An 18,120-nucleotide genomic window follows, 5' to 3' on the forward strand; every position below is an offset into this window, starting at 1 on the left:
TGAAAAAATACATTATAGAATCAAAAATATTTTAAATTGTTCTTTTATTAATATATTGAAAATATAGTCTTCACCATGTAGATGTTAAGCTCAATTCTTATTTTAAAACTTAACTGAGTCACTCATTTTGATTTTCATAATTTTCAAAACATGCAGGATTTTATGTAATGTATTCACTGAGTCACTAATATTTGTGTAAAAAATGCATATAGGTGAAATATGTTGATGACGGTGAATATGAAATTGTTTTCATCATACGTGTTTAAGTTTGCTTTAATAAGATTTAAACTTTTAATAAAATAAAATTTATTCTCTTTTAAACATGTATAATGGCTAAAATTCTTCACAAAAAATCATTAAAATTGTTTCATTACATTATATTAAAAAAATTCATTTAGTTTTGTCAAAACAGAAGATTTAAAATGATTATTGATATACCTATTAGCTGATTAAGTAACAAAAACAGAGTGTGCTTTCGTAAGTAGTAAAAATTTAAATTTTACAGAAGGATTAAAACAATGCAAGGTGGTCAAAATTAAAGTCCCCCTACTCTGAGCTCTGTATACGGCGAACTACTCAGTGTAAAGGTTTCAAAATTGTTGTACATACTTTTTAAGGCATGGCGAAACGAGTTAAGAGAAAAAAAAGTTAGTTTCAGAAATACCGATAGATGGCGATGCACAACAGAAAATAAGCTGAAAAGACACAAATTATCACAAAAAAATAAACGCATGTGGTATGGAATTTTTCCTTTTTAATTTCTATTACTGATATGTAAAAAAGATTGTTTAAAAGTGAAGAAGCAAACTGCAATTGTAACTGCAATTTCGCATTATAAGCACAAAAATTTGCATAAACCTTTCGTTTACAGCTACTATTCTGGGCATAAAAGGGGATAAAACTGGGGAGACGTCATTCTCATCAGCGATGGCTGTCACGTTGCCAGAACGCGCCTTGCTTGTGAAGTTGTTTTATGAAAATAAAGGAAATGCTGCAGCTACACTTCGACAGTTTCGTCGATTTAAGAATTTATGCAAAAACACTATTACTTCCACAAACTCTCAGGATAATGATTGCTCGGTTCGAGAAAACTGGAGATCTTAGAATTCAGCCAGGTCGAGGACGCAAATCTACTCGTTGAGATGTTGTTGAAGATATTGCCACGGCTATTGTAGAAGAATCAATGGATAATGTTGTAGGCTGTAGCAGTGCACGTACGAAAACACGCAAGTGTCATGGCACTTGCGTGTTTTCCCTTCTGTGCATTGCGGAGCGTACTAAGAAAAATGGCACATTTTCACCCGTACAAATTTCTTTACAATCAGCAGTTGCTGCTCATCGACAGGGAGAAGCGACTGACCTTTGCACTGCCATTTCTGTTTAGAGTTGAAGTGGATGCATCGTGGCTAGGGCAGATTCTATGGAGCGATGAAGCACATTTCCATTTAAGTGAAACAGTCAACACCCGTAATGTCACATTTGGGACACGGAAAACCCTCGTATATTCCAAGGGATTTCACTCCTTTGACCGAAAGATACAGTCTGGCGTGGATTCACGTTTACTCTCGGACTTTTCTTTTTCGAAGAGGCTACGCGCAATGACACTGTGGCATGCACCATGATGGCCAGGAGGTGCAAATCATTAATAACAGCTGAATAAGTATTTGAGGTAGTTCTATTATTTCACTTTCTGATGTTTTTTCTGCAAACGATGTGTGAATGTTTGCATATGGTGTTATTTAGCACACTATCGAAACAAGACCATTTTATTTCATGAATGCAGGTTGAACATTCATTGCATCTTATTTTGCCTGTATTGAGCAGTTTTCTCGTGTTAGCTATAAATAGTAATTTATTTTCTCTAATTTAACAATATATGCATTATCTGATTCTTGAAGAACCGAATCAAGATCTACAGTTAAGCTGCGTTTATGCTGCAATTTTAATTTTCATATCTGATAAGAGATTTTTCCTCTTTCCACTTTAATAATTCTTTGGCGTCCTTTGATGCCTTCCATTAGCTTGTACAAGCAGTGGTCCAACCTTTTTATTGCATTTACCATTAAGATAGTTAGATTTAAAAACTTTATGTAATGATTCTAAATGATTATTAGTCGTTCCTACTGAATTCATTTTATAGCCTGCTGCAATTTCTTTAAGTCGGTGGTCATAGTTATTAACAAAATAATTATAGAATCTTTCAGTTTCTCCGTCATCTAATAAATCGTTTTTAAAATTTCTATACATTTCTAAAACTTGCTGTTCGTTCGCTGCTGAAAATATTGTTGCTATTGCCTTATCGACTTCGTATGCTTTTAATTTGTTACTTGCTAATGGTTTGTTTGCTTTCTAACTGTTTTATCAAAATGAAATGCACGTAATAATTTATGAGTAGAAGAGCCAAAAATATCAATCCATGCGTTATAAAATGCCAACGCATCATCGCTCATAAAAATCAGTTTTTTAGACAAATTTCTTTCGCCAATTTCAAGAAAATTTCTAAATGCATGAAAATCTTCTCGGTTTGATAAACTCCATGTTGCTGGGAAACCTTCTCCAAACTCATCCACGATTAAAATTGTAATAAGTTTAAAATTATAGATATTGATCCCATGTGTTGCATTCAAGCAAACCACTTTGTTACCATATTTTGGGAACATTTCTTTCTGCAGAGGATGCTGAAATACTAGAAAGAAGTCTTCTTCTAGGAAGTTTTGATATTCTGTGTGAACTGACCCTTGAAATTTAAATCCTAAAACGGGATTTTGAGATCCTGAATTAGCCATCTCTTCGATTATCAATCGAACGCTCGTTGCACCGTTTTTATGCCTTTCTACACTCAAGCTAAAACTTCGTTGTATATTTTTTTATATCTTGTCTGTTGCTCAGGTGAATTCTTTCGATTTTTTCCGATGCAATCATGTTCTCTCGTAAGTGTTCCAAGATAACAGAAATATAGATTTTCATCTTCAGTAAATTTGCGATTTTATTATCTTCTGATCATGTCAAGCGCAAAAAAAAAAAAAGATATGGAACTTTCATGGACAAAAAGATTGTTACAAATTTTAGCAATTGCACGACTGCTTTTATTTCTGCTGTACAAAGACTATATTTTTGTACATCTTTGGCTTGCTTTTTTTCCATGTCCTTCTTTGCAACAATGTCTACTTCTAAAACAATAAAAATAATGTAGATCACTAAACTTTCTTTTCTTTTTCTATACACCACATTGTTTGATGAACTGAATTTGATCTTCTTTTTCAAATGATAATTTCCATTTCATAAATTCGTCGTAGTTGGAGAATTCCAAATCAGTAAAAAAGGAAGTCCTTTCCATGCAAGAATATTCAGAGACACTATTTGCACCTGAAATAGTTATTAAAAATTATAAAATGTATTTTACTGTATATTCGAGTTATGAAGAATAATTAGATTTCTGTCATTCTGTTGTACATTAAAATCCATTCTTAAAGTTACAGGATCTATTTATTTCTCAATATTATATATTGTAAGGGAAAGTCACCGGGTTCGCTTGTAGTGGGTGTATGATATGAAAATAATCAGCAGGCCTCAATAACGAACGACGACTATTATTAACACGAAAATAAGAACACGCAGACGACAAATATACACAGCAGAGACGGAGACAGGCAACACACAGAAGCACATTACAACAAATAGTAGACCACAAGTAGTAATCGGTAGTAAAAAAAAAAACCACAGCATACAAAGCGACTAGACAGAATTCAGCAGAAGGAGGGAATCTGCATAGCTCCACTCTATGGCCTCTCCAAATGTCTGCAATTCTCCACTGTCTCCTCGCTTTTGCAGTATCCAACAGCCGACACTTTACTACACGACTGGATACTCCTTTTAAGACTCGATGCGTCTTCCACAATAAACGCTACGTCTCGGCACACAGCACAGTTCAGCAATCGCACAAAGCTTGTTCTTCGCTGGACTACCGCCGTTGCTCCGTTATCCTCTCGACGACTCAATACTTGACTCCGACTCTGACTGACTGCAGCTTGAGACTGCCGGCCTTTTATAGTTTCCGGAAGGCGGGCAGAGAAGGTTCTGGACCAACGTACCTCAGTTCCTATTGGATGAATCGCTGAAATTCTCGAAGTTTCCAATAATATCTATTTTGTCGCCAAAGTCGCTAAGCTCTGAGATCACTGATGATCTGGCACCCGATCAGCATCCAACAAAATTGATCGTAAAACGGCCTTTCAAGTGATTGAACTAACCGTGCTGGGAAGCAACATTACGGGTTTGTGACAATATTTTATTATGCATTGTTTTCTATGAATTTACTTGCTTCCGATGGTTCAGCTGAGTCTTCTACAAAGTTGGCAAATTCAGATTCAAGATCATTTATACTAATTGAAAATTTTAGTAATGAATTATTACAATAAACAGCCATGAATAACACTTTAAAATATTCAATGTGTTTATTTAAACATATTATTAACGTTCAGCATTTAAAAAGGAACATATTTTATAAAATTAACAAATGAAAAAAAAAAGTTGTGAAATCCTTTCCATTTCAGTTACATAAAAGTGCAATTTAATTATTTTTCTCTTAAATTTGCCTAAAAAATTATTAATGATTTAGAATTAAAAATAAATTTTCAAAACAATTCAATTTAAAAGACTGTAAAAAAATAATTTGCCTCCAATACCTACTGATTGAAGAAAACCGGTCTAGGTTAGATCAGATACTATATTAATCAGATTAAATAAAATTTATCAGCCAATTTAAATTTACTAGTTTTTTTTTTTACATCACTCCATTAAATAATAAATAAACATAAAAAATAACCTTAAATTTTTACCGGTTTCTTCTGATAAGACTGATATCTCTTCTACCTCTACTTCTTCTGGCCTGACTTTCAAAGCATCGTCTATTAAATGATATACATTTTATGTAATTATACAAGTGATATAAGAGTACTGCCTTTTGAAGATGATTACAACAACATATTTTAGATTTTAAAAAAAACAATTAATCATTCTTTGCATTGTATTGTCAGCAAATTTAAATTTACAAGTTTTTTTTCACATCTTTCTTTTAAATAATAAACTGTTTTTTAAAACAAAAACTTAACATCTTATCGGTTTCTTCTACATCTACTTCTTCCGACCTGACTTTCACTGCATCGACTGGTGAAAGAAGTATATTAAGCGTGTAATTATTCGGGTGATATTAGATTTTTTTTTTTTTTTTTTTTTTTTTTTTTTACAGTTTTCACAGTCAAATTTTTGTTTAAAGCATCTAATTTCATTTTCTAAATCAGAAGTAATGAACTAACTGTAAATTTAGGTTTTATCGATATGGAAATATATTAAAGCAAAGTTTCAGTTTTAGAGCTCGGCTATTAATTGAAAACACAGTAATTTTATTTTAGAATATTTAAATCGAATACCCGATTTTAAAATAATGATCAATTTAAAAATATTTCAACAGGCATATTAGCTTGTTGCATATTACAAGCATATTAGTTATAATAAAAAATAATTATGAAGGGATGGTGGAAATTACTATAGCAATTACATAAATTTCCATTCCATAAAGTTTATTTTCGTGTTTGAATATATAACATGAAATATACTTTATGGCTTATACTGTATTCAATGTTAAAAATCCATACAATATACGCAACAGCCAAGCATGTGTTGTGGTAACATATATCTTCTTATAAGTACAGAGGGATAAATGAGATGTCATTTTTTTTTTTTTTTTACGGGTTTGTTCTTTTATTTTTGAATAAGTGGTGGATATAAGCAGTTCATTCCTTAGGCAATGCACACTAACTGGCCCTTTTAATAAATCGGACAATTTAGTTACACATTACAGCATATTTTAACTTAATCAACCAGTTAAGATTTATTTTAAAATAATTTATGTCAATGAATTTGTGGAAATGTATGTTCTCATTTAATAGCATACATAACTGCCATTTGAGTCATATACATTTGTATTCAATTTTATCAAAGCAAACGCCCGATATTCTATAAATTACGTAATAGCAAAGTGACTAAATGAAATCGATAGAAACCTGAACAATTATACTTGACCAAATGCTAATATCTTATAATTCATTCGTTTCCTTTTTTTTTTTTTTTTTTTTTTTTTTTTTTTACTAATATATTATTTGTCAACTACACTAGTAATATTTTTAAACGAATTGATTAGAGTGCAACTCCGTTTATTTATTATATTAGTGTCTCTAGAATATTTTGTTAAATATGATTCACAGAGCAGATGATCTAGATAAAAGCTAAACATTTGTAATTTATTAGAACGTTTATTGACTAGAGTTACATAAAATAAAATTATTTACTTCATTTAGATCATTTTAATACATGTATTTCTATTATTAAAAGTTCACAATTAGTCGTTGGACCCTGAATTGAAAGGATATATATATATATATTAAACCATATTTGCCTTAAATAAAGCTGATATATTGAATTAATAATGTAGATATTATAAAAGATGATAGAAAGCTTTATCTTACATTTACTGTTTAGAAAATATCATATTTCATATTTATTTGATTTCATACAGACACGTACTGAAAATTACAGTTTTTATGTTCAATGTGCAATAACAGTTGATTTATTTTTTAATTTCAGCTTTTTCAATATGATGGCAACACGTTGATAAAAGCTAATTTTTTCCTATTGAAGCGTAATGTGCTCGCGCAAGTTCAATTTTATTTCTATTTTGTACGAAATATTTTGTTGAAAAATATGATTCAATTATTTTTTAGAAATTCATTAAAAATTAAAATTTTATTTGTTGGTTAAAGCATTAGTATGAATAAAACGATTAATTAAAATTCCAATTAAAAATTCGAAAAAATCGCTCCGAGGTAGACATTCCCGACCTCCAAGGCATACATATACTAAATTTGGTAGATGTAGATCAAATGGTCTCGCGCCAACACACACACACACACACACACACACACACACACACACACACACACACACACACACATTCAGCTTTATTATAAGTATAGATGATTTTTTTGTGTGCATTAAACAGATCAATGAATTAGTAAAATAGCATTCAACTTAAATGTTGAGATAGTTTTATTACCAATGTTTAATATTTATATTTATAAAATTCTTAGCTTGTTTAATGTTAATATTTAATAACTATTTCAGTAATAGTGGCCTTTGGCGATTTTTGGTCTCATGGGCAATACTGGTTTGCCTTACTAGAGTATATAGTTACAATTTCCTAATTCCCTCGGGAAAGTAATTTAAATTTTTATTGATATTTAATTCACACCATTAACCATAAAACAAAAATCAACGGAAACTTCTCTTGTATTTTTCAAAATCTTCAATTTCGCAGGCTTGTGTTATTCGGTTTATACTCAAGAATGTGTTTGATATTGTCGATATTAAAACACCTTTTTTTATTTACTTTATTACTGTTATTATAAAGAGAAAAGAATAATATAAATATAGATTAAAATGAAACCTAAAATATTATTATCCTACAATGTTCAAATTAAGGGTTCGAATCACCTTAGTATTTATTTTTTGTATAATTTCTGTGATAAATCTGACGAGAGAATATAAGTAGTCAATAGAAAATATAAGGGTCTCTTTGATATGCCGTCAAAGACATTTCTTCCCTTATATGTTTTCTTTTAGCAGAAAACAAATGGCCAAGGTCAATCATATGGTATTAATGACACTGGATAAGATTAATGATTAACCATTGGAAGGAATAATAGGATTTGATTGAACAAAATTAAAATGCAATGTCTGAAAATTCTCCATTGTTGGTTGTCTCCTTTCCGAAAACTGAAAGAACTACTCCACTTTGGGCTCCTCAGTGTTCTTTTTTTTTTTTTTTTTTTTCCCCTGTTATTTTTCCTGAGAAGTTCTTGTATACCCACCCTTCCAATGAGGCGCCTGAAACGGTCATAATAACAGTTTTTGATGCGAATTGATTTTTTTTTTATTTCTTAATATTTGAAGTCGAATAGAAAGGAAGAATTTAACAATTTTTGATAAAATAATTTGTCATAAATCCCATAGTGGATTTGAAGGGATATATACATTCCAACTTATTTTCATCTAATGTCTAAAAGCAAAAGTTCATTACATTTTTAGAGAACAAATGCAGATTATTCAAAGAATAGTAGTTGATTAGAAAAGATATGTAGAAATTTATAGAAAAATTAACGATCCATGCTACACATTCAAAATTAATGTAAGAATATAGGCACATACCCGGCAGATGAACATAAATGCTAAACAGAGAATCAGTCAATGCATTTTAATTTTGGATTTTAAGTGGAGTCGGAGCACAATTAAGCAGGTACTCCGTGTATGTCATGGCTAGAGCCCATGAAGGAACATGAGTCCTGTCAGCTAAAACTATTTAATATATTAACACCGCGTTCTCCATTGATGTACGCTGTTTTGTTTGATATTGAAAAACATTTTCATTACAAGGATTATTATAGTTAGACGTATACAATGAAAATGAAATCGAAATAATTAGGGATGTACTAGCCGCTTTCGGTGACCAGCTGGACCAGCTTTGGTTGAACAATGAAAATGATTTGTCTTCCATTACAACGATAGAGATGTTGTTGAAAAGCAATATTTAAAAATTTGTTGAAATGAAGAAGGAATAAATAAGATTTTATCATTAAAAAGATCTATATAAATATATTTTTATTTTAAAGATGAATTAAAATCTATTTTAGTAGGAAAATATTTTTGGAAGTTATTGCAGAAAAACATCAAACTTTTTCGCTATTTTTAAATAATAAAAGTTTAAAAATCTTACACTTCCAGACTGTACAACACATTCCCACCCTCCGTAGCATATTTTTGCTCCTCTGCACGCACGCACACACACACACACACACACACACACACACACACACACACACACACACACACACACACACACACACACACACACACACACACACACACACACACACACACACACACACACACATTCTCTTTTATTAGAAAAGAAGTTGTATAGAGTGAAAAATTTATACATATATTGAGTCATTGCAGCCAAATGTTACTTCGAAGCACAATAACAAAAACATTTATTTATTCAAATTCTGCATCAAAATATTTTTATTATTTTCAACGGTTCTTTCAACTAAAAAAATATACAATAAAACTAATAAATAAATTTATATTTTATTAATAAATTATTTAATAAATAAGTTTTAATAAATAACTTTAAAAAATTCTTAATAAATAAATTTTAATAATAAATTGTAACAAATTTCCATCAAATTCAATTCCAAATTTAAAAATAATTATCATATAAATTTTTGAAAGAGTAAAAAAGAAACGCTGAAAGTTTTAGAAAGAGTAAAAGAAACAAAACAGTTTGAATCAAAGTTTTAGCGGAATAAAACGAAATACGAAATCGCGTAAAGGGAAATAAATAAGAACAAATCGCCACAAACATGCTCATTTGCCAAATCTTATAACCCCTATTATAGCTAGTTACCGAATTAGTATAGTTCTTGTTAGCCACCTATAAGCAATTACCATTAGCGTCATCTACAGACACTAACCGAGCTTGATCCACTAGACCTTACCGCGCCCGTAACATTTTGCCAAAGGCAAAACTGCGCATGCTCCAAAAGATGGCGTGTTTGCTGCTCGAGAAAGCTGTGCTAATTTACTTTTATGTTTACCTTATTTTTCGCTTTTTAATGACTTCCAACAGTGCAAATAAATGATTTTTGTCTATAATAATCAAGGCTGTTTTGTTTAAAGACGTGTTTTGTTAATAAACTTTCAATGACACAACATTTGGCTCGTTAGCGCATTATCTTGTATGCCAAAAAAAAGTTTGGCACCCTCGAAGCTTGAGCATGCGCAGTTTTGTCTTTGGCAAATTGTTACGGGCGCGGACTAAGGTCTAGTGCTTGATCCTCCTTAGGTTAGAAGAGGAATGCGTCCTCCGGTGAACGCTACTAACTTCTGCTAATCTCCGTATGGCTCTTTCTGGTAAACCCTGCGTGAAGCGGTATGCACAGTAACGTATTCTTTATGGCGTATTGATACAAACATTAGTTACGGGATGTATCACTACCCAGTAAATCAAGCAGACGATTTTGACCCTAGAACTCTAACTCTCGGCAACTAGGTGGTAATAAAAATAGTCTGAATAAACGAAGAACAAGGAATTTTGTATGCTAGATATAAATTAATGAATTAAAATAAACCAAGAAGGAAATGCAATTTTGTATGAAAGATTTACTTGTAATTCTAATGCTTTCTTTTCATGCAGTTTTGAATGGAAGTATGAAATTAAAGAATTAATAGTGAAAATAAATTAAGAACTGAAAAACATAAAGAGAAGAAAAACATGTTATGTAAGAAATATTAATAATTAATGAAAAAGTTGATTAAAAGATATTAAAAAAGAATGTAAGAGATAAATAATAATATTTCCCCTTTATTCTCATTTGTTAATGTTTAATTGTAAATTTATTTCCTTGCATTGTACATTTTTTTCTAGGAATCGTGAAATAATCTATATAATTATTTGAACTATATTCTACTTTAAACATAATACTATAATCTTACTAATTAACAAAATCTTTAGTAATTTCATGATACTGAATAGTAACTTTATGCCAAAGTGGAAGCACAAAACTGCATTACAGCAAGGGCAGAAAATAAAAAATTGAGCTATTTCCTAAAGCGGTTACGCAAGAACTGGTTCCCACCTAACAAATCAACGGATCATAATATTCTCAGGGGAGAAACAAATAGGTAATTGACGTCAATGAGCTGTTGTTCGCTTTTTTTACTATTGGCAACAACCTCTTTTTGACCATCCACGGTAAGGGAAATATCCTGCTTAAAATAATAAGGTGCCCCAAAATGGGCTTACAGTGTAAGGGGAAGTGTATGAAATGTCAATTTACATACTATAAATAAAGTAAATTTCTTTTATTAAGAGTATATGCCTGTATTTTGAGCCATGAAAAAGTGTTAGAAATGCAATGACTGGTTTTCATATAGTTTAGAAGGTTGATTTTAAATATGGCATCCATTTTCATCAGCAAAATTACTATTTAAGAAGAAGTAGTAATGACTGAACATTTAAATTAGTTTAATTTTACTAGGAAGAAAGAAAGTTTTATCATAAACTTTGTAACAAAGCAAAGACTAAAAAAAAAAAAAAAACTTTATCGAAAAATTCAGAAAACAATAACCTAAATCTGAAATGAGGTTCTGGTATATTACATCATATTTTATAATGCATTAAGGTAAGCTTTTTATTCTGTTACACATATCAGTTTAATTTCCAATTTACATATCTTACATGTATACTTCAAACTATTTTTTGAACAGTTAAATTTGAACAGCTATGAATATATTAGGTCTTAAATTTTAACTAAATAGTTTAAATTTTAAGAAATGAATTTTTAAAATAACAATCATAACATAATAAGAACAATACAAAAAAAATTCAAAATAATTCATGTATAACCTCCCATACACACTTTAAAAATGTTTCCATAAATTCACTACTTCTTTAGGTTTAGTATCAGTGCTTGCAACAGGTAAGCAGTCCTGCCTGAAAGAATATCCTAAAACAACAACAACAATTTCTTGTCCTCTTGATTTTTCTTGAATTAGCATAGCAAGAATTATTGATAAATAATGATTTGAAATGCTTTCGACTTCAGACATTCACTTTCATTTTTCATATTGCATTCTTTGAAAAGCATTATACATACCAATATGGGCGATATTTGATTACAATATTGATTTTATTATTTTCCACTACGGTATAGTAGTTCATTAAGAACTCTTATTTAATAATGTTAAACTTATGTCAGAGTTCTACTGTCAATTATCTTTTTCACTATGTGCTGTATTTTGAGCTTCACAATATAATGTAGAAAACTGATTTAGGCATCTCCCTTTCCATAAAACTGATTAAAAATTTAATACTGATTTATAATTTTAGAGATAAAAAAATATGTTCAATTTCCTCCATCTAATTATGTGCATTTTTGAATTAACATATTCACATGGATATCTGTGAAACAACAGATTGACCTCCCATCCCTGATAATATAAATCCAGATCTAGTTCTAATGATCCAATCAGTTGTTTATCAGATGAATGTGTCAGTTATCATTAAATGACTTGTATCTCAAATACTTATAATGGAGCATTCGTTTCACATAAATAGAAAACCTTTATATGTATTTGAACTGATTTAATGAGGAAAATTTACATTCATAAATGGGCATTTACAAAAAATCAAGTCAGATTAATTTTAATGTGACTACAATATATATAATCTTTTATTTTGGATGTACAACTGATGCAAGTTCTTCCTTGGATTAAAATTATTCAATTTGCAGACAAATTTTTACAGTAAAAAAAAATCAGAAACTGGAATATCTAAAGAATTTATACTGATATAACTAAAAATTCAATTGCAGCAGAGCACAAATAACATAATAATATCAAACACCAGTCATTGCATATGTTAGTAGGCTAAACAGTTTTCAATATCTTTCATAATGTTAAATAATGGTATAAGTTGTTTTTATTTCTAACATTTATTTTCATGAATAAATAATTTTATAATAAAAAGAAGATATGTTATTGAGTGTTTTTTATCTTAGTTTGAAAATCGAGTAAGTGATGGAATATCATGTATCTCAAGATACAATTTATTCAAATGAATTTTAAAAAATCGGGAATTTTTTTGAATTTTTACTTTTTAATTTATAAACTTATTTATGTAATACCTTTTAAATTCAATATAACAAACATAGATAAAAGTTAATCTATATTCTAAATATTGTAACTTTTAATTAATTTATTTATTGTCTTGTAAACTTCACAGGTAGGAAGATTTTTGGGAGTTACCGTGGAAGAACACCAAAATTCTGCTTAATTTTTAATTAATTTAAATATCGAACAAATTGCCTTGCTTACCTTCCGAGGTATACATGTGGCATATTTAGTATCTGTAGATGAAACATCCTTGCCTGTAAAATGCCAACACACACATTCATCTTATTTGAATTGCTTGTTTACATGAAATATATCGTTGTTATTTGAATGCATTATCTGACTGACCGCTGGGAGAAAAAATAATAAAACTCGCTTATTAACATCGCGATAATGGTTACAACTGCTGCATTTTAACTGAAAGAGCCGAGAATGAATAACAGAGCTGTGCTCTTCATAACGAAAGAGTTGGCATTGATAATCATTTAGTAGATAAACATGTAAGAATTTGTCAGATATGTTCCCAAAAAACAAATTTAAAGTCTATTTGAAAAGCGCTGAAAATCCAAGAAGAATAAAGAGAAAATTCTTCGAAAGGAATGAATGTCTCATTAGATTTCTTTCCTGAAGCGCGGCAAAAATTTGCACGGGAATAAATTGATCGTTGTTCCATATATGGGTAAGAAGGAGGTGCTTGCTGCGTCAAGGGATAGCAAGAGACGCAATTACGCATCTGCGCGTGGACTCTTTTTTTTTTTTTTTTTTTTTTTTTTTTTTTTTTTTACGAAAGGGGTGCTTCGTATATGCAGCATTGTTTCATTTATCCAGAAGGATAAATGGAAATAATAATCGTACTGGCTCCTCGCCAGTACGTCAGTTGGTAAAACGTCATAAAGAAGACTCATAACGACACTACACCAAAACACCGTTTCCTCGAAATATTGAACCACACCGAAACAATAATCATACTTTTCTAATGAAATCATGTTCGAAATCATAAAAAAAAAAATCAAACATTCATGACAAACAAAACTCCACAAAAGCAGAACCAATTTGTTCAATTCACAATTTAAAACACTGAAACACATTATCGATAAAGACTACACGGCTACACTAGACCAACAGATGGAGCCACGTTACGGTAGCAAGGCAAAACCCAAATAAATTACTTCTTTTCGTTTTTGTTTCATCACCGTTCTAAATTACTTATTTTCGTTCTTGTCTCTGCAGTTCTTGTTTGAGTATTATAGTCAGCTGTCCGCGGCGAGTGTCCTAGAGTATTAATTATTATAGAGTATTAATTATTGTTATAGTCAGCTGTCCGCGGCGAGTGTCCTAGAGTATTAATTATTGCTATAGTCAGCTGTCCGCGGCGAGTGTCCTAGAGTATTAATTATTATAGAGTATTAATTATTGTTATAGTCAGCTGTCCGCGGCGAGTGTCCTAGAGTATTAATTATTATAGAGTATTAATTATTGTTATAGTCAGCTGTCCGCGGCGAGTGTCCTAGAGTATTAATTATTGCTATAGTCAGCTGTCCGCGGCGAGTGTCCTAGAGTATTAATTATTATAGAGTATTAATTATTGTTATAGTCAGCTGTCCGCGGCGAGTGTCCTAGAGTATTAATTATTATAGAGTATTAATTATTGTTATAGTCAGCTGTCCGCGGCGAGTGTCCTAGAGTATTAATTATTGCTATAGTCAGCTGTCCGCGGCGAGTGTCCTAGAGTATTAATTATTATAGAGTATTAATTATTGTTATAGTCAGCTGTCCGCGGCGAGTGTCCTAGAGTATTAATTATTGCTATAGTCAGCTGTCCGCGGCGAGTGTCCTAGAGTATTAATTATTATAGAGTATTAATTATTGTTATAGTCAGCTGTCCGCGGCGAGTGTCCTAGAGTATTAATTATTATAGAGTATTAATTATTGTTATAGTCAGCTGTCCGCGGCGAGTGTCCTAGAGTATTAATTATTGCTATAGTCAGCTGTCCGCGGCGAGTGTCCTAGAGTATTAATTATTATAGAGTATTAATTATTGTTATAGTCAGCTGTCCGCGGCGAGTGTCCTAGAGTATTAATTATTATAGAGTATTAATTATTGTTATAGTCAGCTGTCCGCGGCGAGTGTCCTAGAGTATTAATTATTGTTATAGTCAGCTGTCCGCGGCGAGTGTCCTAGAGTATTAATTATTATAGAGTATTAATTATTGTTATAGTCAGCTGTCCGCGGCGAGTGTCCTAGAGTATTAATTATTGCTATAGTCAGCTGTCCGCGGCGAGTGTCCTAGAGTATTAATTATTATAGAGTATTAATTATTGTTATAGTCAGCTGTCCGCGGCGAGTGTCCTAGAGTATTAATTATTATAGAGTATTAATTATTGTTATAGTCAGCTGTCCGCGGCGAGTGTCCTAGAGTATTAATTATTGCTATAGTCAGCTGTCCGCGGCGAGTGTCCTAGAGTATTAATTATTATAGAGTATTAATTATTGTTATAGTCAGCTGTCCGCGGCGAGTGTCCTAGAGTATTAATTATTATAGAGTATTAATTATTGTTATAGTCAGCTGTCCGCGGCGAGTGTCCTAGAGTATTAATTATTGCTATAGTCAGCTGTCCGCGGCGAGTGTCCTAGAGTATTAATTATTATAGAGTATTAATTATTGTTATAGTCAGCTGTCCGCGGCGAGTGTCCTAGAGTATTAATTATTATAGAGTATTAATTATTGTTATAGTCAGCTGTCCGCGGCGAGTGTCCTAGAGTATTAATTATTGCTATAGTCAGCTGTCCGCGGCGAGTGTCCTAGAGTATTAATTATTATAGAGTATTAATTATTGTTATAGTCAGCTGTCCGCGGCGAGTGTCCTAGAGTATTAATTATTATAGAGTATTAATTATTGTTATAGTCAGCTGTCCGCGGCGAGTGTCCTAGAGTATTAATTATTGTTATAGTCAGCTGTCCGCGGCGAGTGTCCTAGAGTATTAATTATTATAGAGTATTAATTATTGTTATAGTCAGCTGTCCGCGGCGAGTGTCCTAGAGTATTAATTATTGCTATAGTCAGCTGTCCGCGGCGAGTGTCCTAGAGTATTAATTATTATAGAGTATTAATTATTGTTATAGTCAGCTGTCCGCGGCGAGTGTCCTAGAGTATTAATTATTATAGAGTATTAATTATTGTTATAGTCAGCTGTCCGCGGCGAGTGTCCTAGAGTATTAATTATTGCTATAGTCAGCTGTCCGCGGCGAGTGTCCTAGAGTATTAATTATTATAGAGTATTAATTATTGTTATAGTCAGCTGTCCGCGGCGAGTGTCCTAGAGTATTAATTATTATAGAGTATTAATTATTGTTATAGTCAGCTGTCCGCGGCGAGTGTCCTAGAGTATTAATTATTGCTATAGTCAGCTGTCCGCGGCGAGTGTCCTAGAGTATTAATTATTATAGAGTATTAATTATTGTTATAGTCAGCTGTCCGCGGCGAGTGTCCTAGAGTATTAATTATTATAGAGTATTAATTATTGTTATAGTCAGCTGTCCGCGGCGAGTGTCCTAGAGTATTAATTATTGCTATAGTCAGCTGTCCGCGGCGAGTGTCCTAGAGTATTAATTATTATAGAGTATTAATTATTGTTATAGTCAGCTGTCCGCGGCGAGTGTCCTAGAGTATTAATTATTATAGAGTATTAATTATTGTTATAGTCAGCTGTCCGCGGCGAGTGTCCTAGAGTATTAATTATTGCTATAGTCAGCTGTCCGCGGCGAGTGTCCTAGAGTATTAATTATTATAGAGTATTAATTATTGTTATAGTCAGCTGTCCGCGGCGAGTGTCCTAGAGTATTAATTATTATAGAGTATTAATTATTGTTATAGTCAGCTGTCCGCGGCGAGTGTCCTAGAGTATTAATTATTGCTATAGTCAGCTGTCCGCGGCGAGTGTCCTAGAGTATTAATTATTATAGAGTATTAATTATTGTTATAGTCAGCTGTCCGCGGCGAGTGTCCTAGAGTATTAATTATTATAGAGTATTAATTATTGTTATAGTCAGCTGTCCGCGGCGAGTGTCCTAGAGTATTAATTATTGTTATAGTCAGCTGTCCGCGGCGAGTGTCCTAGAGTATTAATTATTATAGAGTATTAATTATTGTTATAGTCAGCTGTCCGCGGCGAGTGTCCTAGAGTATTAATTATTGCTATAGTCAGCTGTCCGCGGCGAGTGTCCTAGAGTATTAATTATTATAGAGTATTAATTATTGTTATAGTCAGCTGTCCGCGGCGAGTGTCCTAGAGTATTAATTATTATAGAGTATTAATTATTGTTATAGTCAGCTGTCCGCGGCGAGTGTCCTAGAGTATTAATTATTGCTATAGTCAGCTGTCCGCGGCGAGTGTCCTAGAGTATTAATTATTATAGAGTATTAATTATTGTTATAGTCAGCTGTCCGCGGCGAGTGTCCTAGAGTATTAATTATTATAGAGTATTAATTATTGTTATAGTCAGCTGTCCGCGGCGAGTGTCCTAGAGTATTAATTATTGCTATAGTCAGCTGTCCGCGGCGAGTGTCCTAGAGTATTAATTATTATAGAGTATTAATTATTGTTATAGTCAGCTGTCCGCGGCGAGTGTCCTAGAGTATTAATTATTATAGAGTATTAATTATTGTTATAGTCAGCTGTCCGCGGCGAGTGTCCTAGAGTATTAATTATTGCTATAGTCAGCTGTCCGCGGCGAGTGTCCTAGAGTATTAATTATTATAGAGTATTAATTATTGTTATAGTCAGCTGTCCGCGGCGAGTGTCCTAGAGTATTAATTATTGCTATAGTCAGCTGTCCGCGGCGAGTGTCCTAGAGTATTAATTATTATAGAGTATTAATTATTGTTATAGTCAGCTGTCCGCGGCGAGTGTCCTAGAGTATTAATTATTATAGAGTATTAATTATTGTTATAGTCAGCTGTCCGCGGCGAGTGTCCTAGAGTATTAATTATTGCTATAGTCAGCTGTCCGCGGCGAGTGTCCTAGAGTATTAATTATTATAGAGTATTAATTATTGTTATAGTCAGCTGTCCGCGGCGAGTGTCCTAGAGTATTAATTATTATAGAGTATTAATTATTGTTATAGTCAGCTGTCCGCGGCGAGTGTCCTAGAGTATTAATTATTGTTATAGTCAGCTGTCCGCGGCGAGTGTCCTAGAGTATTAATTATTATAGAGTATTAATTATTGTTATAGTCAGCTGTCCGCGGCGAGTGTCCTAGAGTATTAATTATTGCTATAGTCAGCTGTCCGCGGCGAGTGTCCTAGAGTATTAATTATTATAGAGTATTAATT

General features: G+C 32.1%; 1 long non-coding RNA gene across 1 annotated transcript; it reads right to left on the bottom strand.

Annotated features, from left to right (window-relative positions):
• Positions 1-452: 452 nt before the first annotated feature.
• On the bottom strand, positions 453-13,438 carry LOC129958261 (uncharacterized). The gene is made up of 3 exons (XR_008783186.1): positions 12,991-13,438; positions 4,826-4,907; positions 453-3,366 (listed from the first exon to the last, which is right to left on the bottom strand). It is a non-coding gene; the product is annotated as an uncharacterized LOC129958261 (long non-coding RNA).
• Between the last annotated feature and the right edge of the window lie 4,682 nt (positions 13,439-18,120).

Source organism: Argiope bruennichi, chromosome X1 (genome assembly GCF_947563725.1).
Source record: "Argiope bruennichi chromosome X1, qqArgBrue1.1, whole genome shotgun sequence".
Taxonomy (NCBI): Eukaryota; Metazoa; Arthropoda; class Arachnida; order Araneae; family Araneidae; genus Argiope; species Argiope bruennichi.